This window comes from Ammodytes marinus (genome assembly GCF_949987685.1).
Source record: "Ammodytes marinus genome assembly, chromosome: 17".
Classification (NCBI taxonomy): domain Eukaryota; kingdom Metazoa; phylum Chordata; class Actinopteri; order Uranoscopiformes; family Ammodytidae; genus Ammodytes; species Ammodytes marinus.
Window position 1 is genome coordinate 15,335,335 of NC_137221.1, and position 11,668 is coordinate 15,347,002.

Below are 11,668 nucleotides of genomic sequence, written 5' to 3' on the forward strand. Positions count from 1 at the left end.
TTTTGTCCAAAGGGGGTGCAAGAATGAACAAAAACTGAAAGTTCCTCGGAGGACCTTTAAGTAAAAATACCTAAATATTATCGGCACAATTTACTGTTAACTATTAAATGTAAGGTATTTATAAGAGAATATTACCTGTCAATGTTATACTGTTGTAATAATGATGCATTTATGTGTAATCAGCATTTATAGTTTGTTGATGTGTAGTTTTATCATAACACAAGCTGATTATGTCAGTGTATTATGTGAATGTCATTACCATAACAATACCATAACAAATAACAGAGGTACAGACTTGACTGTTTTGTAATACTTTTGCAGATGTGTTTTATCTGTATCAGTATAGCTGTGTATCTGTGTATCTGAATGTGATGAAAATGGGGGCGGGACCTGATAAGCCTTTGGCTTCTCCTGCCACCCTTCGGACCAACACAAAGAAATACGTATGAATATGTCAAAGTCAAAATTGTGTATTGTGTGTAATTGTCAGAAAGAATAATAATAAATAAATTAAAAAAAATTAAAAAATTATCGGTTGTGTGTCTGTAAAATCTAACTGGTTGCTAAAGGTGTTAGATAAATTTACTGGAGTAGAAAGATTAAGTAGCATACACTTGAAATACTCATGTTTAAAGTTAAGTACCAAAATTGTATTTAAGTAGCCTAAATGTATCAAGTCACATTTCAACAATTCAACTGGTAAAGCAACAAGATTGGGAGGGGGGAAAGTTACATACTTAACATGTGAAAGACACCGCATAGAAAAAAAAATAACAGATTTACGTACAAAGTATTCAACACAATAGGTTTGTCAAATATACAGCATTACGCATACTAGGCTATCTCTTCTCTCTGGAACATATTCACAGCTAAACAGCTATTTTCCTCTGGTCTTTTCCTATTCAGTTCCTGGCTCCTGTCGCTGCCAGTACCATGGCCATGTGTGTCTTTGAATGAGTCACTAAGCATAACACATAACACAGGTGAAACTCAAGCAGCGTGTGCGGCCATCCACGTTGACCTCCAGCTCAATGGACTCTTTGTTGCATCGCCGGTTGAGAATCTTATTCCCCCGAGTCGTTAAGGTAATTGATCGTGTCTCCCATCTAAATAGCTCCTATTAATAAATGTTATGTGGGATTGGATTAGGTAGGCGATTATTTGGCAAATTACAGGAATAACGTAGCATAGGCTAAAGCAGAAAGGAAAGTGGAAGACATTAAATTATAAGGGCATACAGCTGCCACGTAGTGTTACCTTTACCGTTGCCGCTAAAACCATGAATCCAACCGTCTATAACAAATATCTTTCGTTCACGAGATGCTCATAAAAGCGGTGTAGCAGGTGTTTGCAGGTGTGCTGCTGGTGGCAAGGCTGATATTTAGCTGTCAAGAGACTTCCCTCACGTGGATAATTGCTAAAGAGGTCAGCATGATTGATGTCCCCGGTGTCCGTTCTATAACACATGTTTAGGAAAAGTTCAAGCTCAGACTGAGAAGATGGCCAGTGATTTGTAAGCACTTTTTCTTTCTGGGCACTCTTTTCTGTGCCTCTCCCAAAGACACATGCTCCATGTCTGTGGCTTGGTGTGGCGGACTGTGTGGAGGCTGGATGTGTTTGAACATTTCAAGGAGAGGTGACTTCCACGCCCTCTTGTCTAAAATTATCAAATTACTGACTGCGGAGGAATTCCCATCATATTTATTTTTTTCTACAAGTCTAAATCTAGATGAGCTCATGTGGCAGAGAGTGGAAGCAAGAGGTGAGCGCTGTTCAACAATGGATCTTGCCACACTTTTTTCCTTAAAACAATACACATTCCACACGCTCTGACAGCAGTATAGTTATAGCCCTCATGTGGTTGTTGTGTTCTCAAACTGTAATAGTGTAGTATCTAAATATACAGAAGGCTGACCCCACTGGACTCCAAACCACAGGATTGACAGGAACAGGGTGTGTGTGTGTGTGTGTCTCGGCTACATCTGCATGTGTGCGCATTTGCAGCTTTTTTAGCCACAGTTTTATCCACAGACTCGGGAGCTAGAAACACTTCAATAAAGAAGCCCGAGTCCTCTCTGTAATCATTAATGTAACGTGGTCACTGCACATGGGTCATTTATGCATCTGGAGCATCTTATCCACAAAACCATCTGCCATCGTAATCAGCCCTCCCTGCATCTCACATCCATTAATGCATTCCTCCGAGCTTTCACAAATAAGTGTTATTTCTATTTGCTTATTTAGTCATTTTTAAAATAACCGTAATAATAACATAGCATTTTATCCCCCCCGAGCACTCTTCAGCAGAGCCATTTTGGGGATTTTAATGGGAACATAATTGGATGAGATTGCATTAAGAAATCCGACCCGGTCTTTGCAAACCACGGCCACAATCATTATAGTAGTTTTTTGTGAGGAGAAAGTGCACAGGGCTGCAAAGCTGTCTTCTGTTTAGTCTCCTGGGGAAGGGAAGCAAAAGCAAAGCTCCTCAGTGAGTCAACACAACAATCACCTTCCCAGACATTCATCCCAGTCTACTGCGATTATGAGACACGACTTAATGGCTTTTTTTTCAGCGGTGTAGGCCTATAGGAAAGTTTTACTCACTGAATTACATCACTGACATGACTGTGAACCACGACCACCATTAAAAAAAGAATCCAGCACGAAGCTATGCGATGGTACTTAGGTAGAGGTACTTAAGAGAACTGTTTTGGCAAAATAACATGCACAAATAAAACCCGGAGTAATTAATAGTTATGTGAGTTTTGCCAATATATTCCTTCTCATTCATGCTGGTCTGAAATCACTGAAATCAAACAATAACCATTTAATGTGTCTACAGTGTGTAATAACTCATTGTTATGGAGGATTGCATCATTCCGGCGCTGGACTTTAATTGATTATACACACAAGTTAGCCACAGGAAATGAAAAAGCTAAAAAAAAAACTCAACACTGATTTGAATTCTATCTCACTGATTTTCACCTCACCGTAACTGTTCAGCCACCCACAGCCATGTTCTAGGCTACTAACTTGGTGCTGATGCAAACTGAAAATGTCCTGCTCATTTTCAATCACATGAAAAGCATCCAACTGACAAAAGTGGCTCTTTATTGTGAAGCAGTCAAGAGAGACATAACGTAGCCTATCAGTCACCGCTGTTAGCGCTAAAGCTAATAATGCTAGTAACTGTTAACACATGAAAGCAGTCGCTCAGGGAGTGTTTGCTGCAGTATCAAACTGCTACAACGGTGAACATGGGTGTTGCCAATTCAACCAGGACTGAAATATTAACTATTTCAACTTTAAGGAGCAGGAAACACAGCCATTGGTTCTTAAAATAGAGCTGAGAAATTAGCTTCTATTGGTTGGGGAACTTGCATAAACCAAACTTAAAAAAGAAAATGTTTACGTAGAGGCAGATATCTCTTGACTATAAGGCTCCAGTATGCTAATAGGCTCTAGCTCCAAAAACAAATCCTACATTTCCCATTATGCAACTCATTAGCATATTTTGATTGGATCTTAGATGCATGGGAAATAACCACGTCTTTCAAAAGTCCATACCTCAAGGCTCTGTGATGAACTTGTATAGTCTCCAAGCCCAACCCGAGATAACCCTGGTGACTGTCAGGTTTATTTTCTCAGGCTTATGAAAGCTCTCTCCACAGAGCCACATGAGACAATCCAACTATTTTCACTGGCCGAATTGAACTCCCCAAGACGCATAAACTGACTTTGATGTGTACAAATCTGTGGAGAGGCCCTTTCATTTTCAAATTCACAAAAAAAGGTTGCCTGAGGTATACTTCCAGACCAGGACAGACTTCACATCGTGCATCCATTAGTTGGATGAGGCGCAGACTTGCACTAATTGAGCCATTAAAGCAACAAGTGTCCCTGCAGTGAAATCCCCCAGAGGTGTGTTCTGCAAAGAGGGAAAGTCTTCCCTAATGTCAGGGCCTAAAGTCAAGCTCTGTTATCAGCGACTCCATGAGGCCCACCTGTGTATTATGGCAGCCCCGCCCTCCGCCTCCACATGCACTCTTTTGCACATGCACACATCAGGGATAATGCCAGCCTTCACATCCAGGGCAGGGTAACTATCGGTTAGCACCAGCCCCTGCCAAGCCCATAATAAGAGTCTGCATCAGTGGACAGTGCACTCGCTCTCCTCAGCGATCCAGATGCGAGTTTACCGTTTATCGCTGCATCATCATCCATTACCCAGTCATTACAGGCCAGCCAGCTATTTTCACGATGCATGTTTTCCCCGTGCACCTGTGAAAGTACATCCACCCCCCTCTGCAAATAGACAGGCACACTGCTGTTTTTAAGACATCTAAATCCCAAAAGAGCCCCAGAGCCAGATCCGATAAAGACTTTTTAGACTGTTGTCAGCTTTGGTGTAAGCATGTGTTTGCTCTCTGGAAACATGTTATGAGTGATATGGGACTGTGTGGAATGTAATAATTCACCACCCTGAGAAGATAATGTTGTGTAGGTGTAACTTTAGCTGTCTTCACTTGACAGAGGGTTGTACTTTTAGGGGTGCGTTTTGGACAAAAATTCACTTTCTGTTATCCTGTAATTGTCTTTTGTGGCCACACGGGCTGCTGTTCCGCAAAAGTTACATATTATAGCTAGACTATTTTTTCTTCTTGTATAAGCAACTCAAATGACAAATATTCAAGTTGTCTCCAAAGACTAATAGCTGTTATCTGAATATCTCTTGATACATCTTCCCTACACGACACACCTACTTTTTCTAAGTGCAACAGTAATAACAAAATATGATATTAAGGCTCTATTCCATTACTCTATTCCTGTGAGGGAGCAAATGCCCTCTCTCGTGTCCACTCAAACTATGTGACGGGATTCCTCTCATTTCCCTCGTTCCTGACATTCCTGCTGAAGGTTTTTTAACTTTGGAATTCACCTTGTCATCAGTGTTCAAGGTATCGCGCCAGAAACTGACCACCAGCACTCACTCATGTCCCTTCATCACAGTCCAGGATGAAGTGATTAAATACTTGGCCTTCAACTTTACTACAATTTCCCAGAATTCAATTTTTCTAAGGTCACACTCGCTGAAACTATGTGTTTTTTTTGTAGCAAAGACTTTTTCCCCCAGACTGGAACATAATGATAAAAGATGAGTCACTTGAGGCCATTTATTTTTCAACTGTCAGCGTCAACGGGCCATGTGCTTTGAAGGGAATCTGATCCAGTGTCACAACAATACACTGATTTACTGTCTAGCCATTAACAAATGGCTGTATATATAGGAACATATTTGACGGTCGAGTGCAGATGCTACTGGTGAGAATGTTCACTGTCTGCAGGTTGTGTTTCATATCAGTGTGTAATTGGTTCCTTATTCGCTCCCATTGGCAACTTCACAGAGCAGAAACGGTCAAAGGAAAAAAGACTGCATGGGATGATTGCCAACAGCTTTGAATTTGTCTTGTAGTATGTTGTGGACAAGTCAGAAGATGATTTTAAAAGGAATCCCCTGTCATACTGTCTCACTTTCCAACCGGTGCCTGCAGGTTTTTGCAGTTTTGTTTTTCACACACCAGACAGACGTTTTAAAGTGTGGTTTTCACTGTGGTGGGTTCTCCAGGGATGTGGGTTTTAAATCCTGTTTTTACGGCTTCACTTCACTTTGACAAAAAATTCATTCAGCCACGATGGCTCCAAGATTTCTCCTAACCTTTTGAAATATCTTGAATATGGATAGAGCTGTGAGGGGCAGCCTGAACCGGCACAATGTATCATCTTTTTCCACTCTAGCACCTCTCTTTGTGCTGCTGATTCTTCCAGCCGTTTAAGAATTACAATGACACTTCTGAAGTTCACAGCACCTTTACATCTGAAGCCATCCCCCAGCTTGGCTTTGTTTTGGAAATGTGTCATTTACAATGATCATCTTGATCATATCCCAATGACTGATTCCACCCATGCTTTAAGGGGATGTGTTGCTATTGTAAGAGATCTGGCATTAAAGCCTTTAGAGTTTCTCAAAGTTATATAAGCCCTATCAGTCATTTGGATATGCACAGGATCAAGAGGGATGGTGATGAACAGCTGTGGAAAAAAAGCCTCAGCAGGGCCTGATCTCTGTGCTGTGTGCCCCTTCTGTAAGCCATGATAACACCTTGGATGCAATAGGTAAAGCGCTTAAAAAAAATCACATATCCTGAGAGTGGGCCTTTAGAGATAGCAGGTATCAGCCAGGATAAACACAAAGACAAAGCATTCCAACATGGGGCTGGGCTCAAGAACCTCAGCAGATCAGCCCTCTATAGCGAAGACATATCTAAAAACAGTCGCACATTTGTTTATTGCAACGTACAAGTTGATGTCTGTCTACACAACGACAAAATGAACTTTGTTGGGCCAGTGTTTGGTTTGAATCACAGCCAAAGCCACACTGAGCTGAAATGTATAAGCCTCGCTAGATGCTGTCTAGAAAGGCAGCTTTTTTTTAATAAGTTCTGACCTTGGAAACAGTTGAGATCTCCCAGCATCCTAAATCCCTGGCTTTGTCTACCTGTCTTCTCTCGCCTGCTAAGGGGCTAAAAAGAAGAACAAAGCGTCTCTAAAAGCTTGATGTGGGCACAGCGTGTCATAGGCTGACAACAAGCTCAGCTGCCCCGTAATTTGAGACCAGTATGAACCACAACCTTTGGAGAAGTGTGTTCATACTGTACATACAGATTTAGGCACTGATGACCTGTGGCATGGTCATATACATAAATCACACACACACACACACACACACACACACACACACACACACACACACACACACACACACACACACACACTGTAATATTGCATCATGCGTTAAGGCTGGCACAGTACCATTTGCAAAACATTCACAAGGCATGTCTGAGCCTGGACTCACATCGCAGGACAAGGCTGACGTGACAAGAGGAATTTCTGTTACCTAGAGACTAAAGCTTAAGTCACACAGGCGTCAAATTTCTGAAAATATGAAACAAAGCACCACGCTGAAATATTCCATTAAATTCCACCGTGCAAGCAAACCATGTACTGTATATCTATGTGGGTACAATAAACTATACATTATATAGAAAGTTTGTCATCAAAAATGAAAGAAAAACACACACACACACACACACACACACACACACACACACACAGAGCAGCAGCAGCAGCAGCAGCAGCAGACTGGCAGCTTTTGGAGCAAACCAAAAGCAGACACAAACCAGAAACAAAACTACAACAAAATGTGTTTTGTTTAAGACTTTATCCTTAAACTTTATTTTTTTTTAGTTTTGACTGGTATTATCCTGATTGTTCTGTTATTGTCTAGGTGGGTAGCTGCAGTCGGGTAAAGCGGATGCATTAAACTGCTCTCCGCCTTTGATAAGAAGAGGAAATGTCATACAAAAATTTTTCAACAAAGTTATAAATCTTGCCTGGCTGGGTCTAGCCAGTGGAAATATGCTGCAAGGGGAGAATAATGATAGACATTAAAAGCCTTTGGTTTAACTCATTTTAATCAGAAGCAAATTATTGTTCAGCTTTTAGCCCCTGGTGTTTGCACCTGTGTGTGGAAATGTATGCATGCATCTGTACTACACACAGTAATTGAGTGCTTATGTGTCTCACACACTTTTCATACAAAGCCTATACTATACAGATGCAACTGCACTGGACATAAAACTAAAATAAAAAAGTTGCTTTTGGCAGGGCTGTGACAATGTGTTAGGACACAGGCATGAATAAAACCTGGATTTTTATGTTAATATCTCTCCACCTTTAGTAACTGCAAGTAACCAAAGGTGAATGCTCAAGTTGTGCAATATAGGACAAAGGAATAATACATCAATCATTATTATATATGTTCATCAGGCATGCATTGTACACACAGCTTTACTCATATACAACTTTAAATAGCTGGCTATGAGTGTTTCTATATTGAGCTTTACTTTGTTTGAACTGTACTTGAGTGCTGTTGACTTTACCGAACTGACAATGTAGGTTTCATTCCATCAATGCCACAGTATTAAGTGTAACAGTGTTGGCAAATGCCTACTACAACCCAGAAAGCTACATGAGGAATAGTTTGCTATTAAACTGCTTGGAGTTCATGTGGGATTCTTTTTATCTGTTGAGCCCAGCAGATGTTTTCTTCAGTCCACCAGCATCAAACCACAGCTATATAAAGACAGTCTAATTACTGGACTGGTCTGAGCACAGCCTGCCATGCCCTTTTCTCAGTCACACACACAAACAAGCCACTTGTATAGTTTGAGCACCAAGGCCTTACATATGGCTCACAAAGTTCAATTGAGTTTAATGAAGAGTTTGATATTTGGGACAAAAACGCACAAATAATCTCTGTAGCTGAGAGTTGGCTGAGAAGCTAATGCTCATGTCTGTACAATGAATATGAAGCTTTAGCCAGCAGCTAGTCAGCTCTAACCTGGCTCTGTTCGAAGTAACAAAAGGCTGTTTACCCCACAATCTCTAAACCTCACAAACAAACATGTCATATCTTATAAAGACAACAAGTAAATTGTGGTTTCACAGGGACTATTTTTAGCAAAGCACTTCCTGGAGAACCACATGTAAAATTACCATTACCATTACCATTAACCATTACTTGACGTGTTGACAGGCCTATGCTTTGCAACTTTGTATAGAACAAACAGAATTACATATAAAGTAGTTTTGAGCTTTAAAAGTGATGGCAGGGCAGGCAGATAACCGTTTGCTGGCGGGATCTCCACATTTACCGTAAGGACATGAGAGCTCAGATTAATCCTTTTATCTAAAATGTGGAGCTATTCCGTTGAAATGTCATTAATCACAATTAATGTCTTTTTTTTGGACATCATATTGTTGTTTATGTTAAATTGTTCTTGCTAATCTTAGGGGTGTTCTAGTAATGTCATCGCATTGCATGAATCCCTGCATTCGGGCTGTTTTTGCAGCATGACTTGTTGTTCTGATCTTGAGCTATTTCAAGCTGCAGAGAAAACACACTCTGCTGTTTTAAGCGAGTCTATTATTAAGGCCGTTAGCTGCAAAAGATATGTGGTGTGATGTTCAGAAAATGTTCCCACACTAGTGCTGTCCTGTGCAGTAGGCCTAGACTTACTTTCTTTTTTTTCACATATCACCTCAGCAGTTTTCGGTCGCCTCAAGGTGTTGTTAATTCATTCTCCCATTCTGAGGGGGATTACTGACTCCACTTGACTTTGAAGCTCCAAGATTTCCAAAACACGGTTTGACTTCAAGGCTTCTCTGTGAGTTGAGGGGATTTTAATGAGGGGGGGGGGGGGGGGGATTTTCAGTTTGACCGGCAATGCAAGACTGCAGTCATAGATGGTGGGTTCAAGTAATCCGGCCCATCTATCACACTTTTCATGCCTGGAGTGCTTGACTGGCTTCTTCGCTCTCATGGGACAAATAGCTTCAAACTCAGGACTCAGGGGACACTGTGTTTTATTTTGCCTCACATACAGGAATGTGATGCACTCATATAGTCTAGGGGTGCACACGCTAATAAAGGGTGAAACAGTGGGTTAGTGATTAGCAATTTTGACCCTATAATGTTTGATCCCATTTGTGTACGTGCAGTTTGCATGTTGCTACCTCAGACTTATAGTTTACACAAATCAAGCAAAGACTTTTGGCTCACCGTTAATATAAAGGAATGTGCAAAACTTTGCTACAGTGTCGCCAGCTCTCCAACCGCCTAATGCATGCTGGGATATCCTCAAAGAATGAAGAAAATAGTTTGGCATTTTGATTTGAAAAAAAACCGCAAATTTTATTTAGAGTTAGATGAAAAGATCATGTCTGTAAACAAAATATGAAGCTATATGAGGACTGACATGAGAGTGGAACCAATCAACACTGATCTTACTTTTGGCAAAGAAGGGGGAATAAGCGAATACACTTTTGCTTTAAGAAAAAAATGATGATTCATACATATAGTTTTCTTTGTTGGGTCCCATGTCAAGCCTTTTCCTTAAACAACCTTCAATGCTTAAACTTGGAACTGAATCATTAAACACCGTGAATTCCAGTCAGCTGACAAACAAATGTGAGAGCAAAGCAGCCGTTCCCTCAGAGACCTGGCTTTCATTATGAGATATTTTTTGCCTAATGCCCGACAACAGACACATGAGGAACACAGAGGAGTTGTTGGCACGCAGCGGCACTTTGATTGACGTCACCTAATGGTTCATACTGTGGGCTTGTGTAAAGCTCTCGAGTTAACACTAACTACCATTATTTATCGGATCAGGCCTGAAAATGGAGCACAGATGCTGACACGAGCATGAATGAACACCATATGTGGTTTTTATTAACCTTTGTTAAGCTGTCTCTGTATTGTTTCAGTGAAAGAAAGTTTGGTCTGTGGGGTGAGAGACAGACAGTGTGTGACAGGCAAAGGGGAGACAAGTTTAAAGAGGATTAAATAAAGAAGAAAAGAGACGAACTGAGGAAGTGAGTAATTCACAGAAAATCATAAATGAATGATGGAACTGCCTACTTCTTCAAATATTTTTAGCATTTCTTGTTGTTTTAAAATGGGTGGACTGATCTTTAAACTGATCATCTGATAATAATCTATCCCTCTGTCTTTATTCAATTTACTTTATTATTATATTTCTGTATTCACCATGATACTTTCTGGACTAGAAGAATACACACAAAGCCAAACACATGCCCATCAGGAATTCTGTATTTTGTCTTTATTCCCATAACCTTATGCAACTGAAAAAACACTATGTTAAATATGTTTGAGCCCAGATTGATGATGAACAATGTCACGTGGGTATCAATAAAAAAAAAATGACTTTTTACCTCATCTGGATAGGGACACACATCCAGACCTGAGTCAGGATATTACTCTATTAAAAGTATATATAAGTTATCGATAAACAGGGAATCGTTTAAGAGGTCAATTATTACATTTCTTCCCAAATGAGGTATATATTAGATAAACACATGCAGGGTGTATTTGAGTCCCAGAGGGTTCTAAGAATGGGAAATCATCAAAAATATTATAGGAATTCAAGAATAATTTGAAAGCCCATTATCACTAAGGAAACAAAAGATTCAATAATAAAAAAAGGTATGAATCTTTAATGAAAATTGAACAGATATAAACACAAACTGAACTGAGGTGGATGGGTTTGGATTAAAGTGAGAAAACCTAAAGAGGGCAACACATGCAGAAAGAGAGTGGGTACATTGTGCTGTCGGGAAGCTGTGCTCAGATCAGCTCAGAGGCTGACAGCTCTCTGACAGCGATAAGAACACTGCCTGTAAATTATAGGGGTTCAGACCCGGGGCACCTTCATTTCTGACAAAGTGCTCATTTCTCAACTATCTCTCTCCCCCCTCTCTTTCTCTCTCTCTCTCTCTCTCTCTCTCTCTCTCTCTCTCTCTTTCTATCTCTCTCTCTCTCGCCATTACCTGTGGTGCCAAACTACAGAGGTTGGTGTCATTCCAGTCAGATTTTCATCAGCAGGTCGGTGACACAAGAGGCCCCAATACAACTGAAATAAGGGATCTTTATTTCCATATGGTTGAACAACCCGACAAAAGCAGAATGGTGTGGGCCCTCGCTTGCCGTCACCTCGAAAGACAAACATTCAAATTTCCAGGG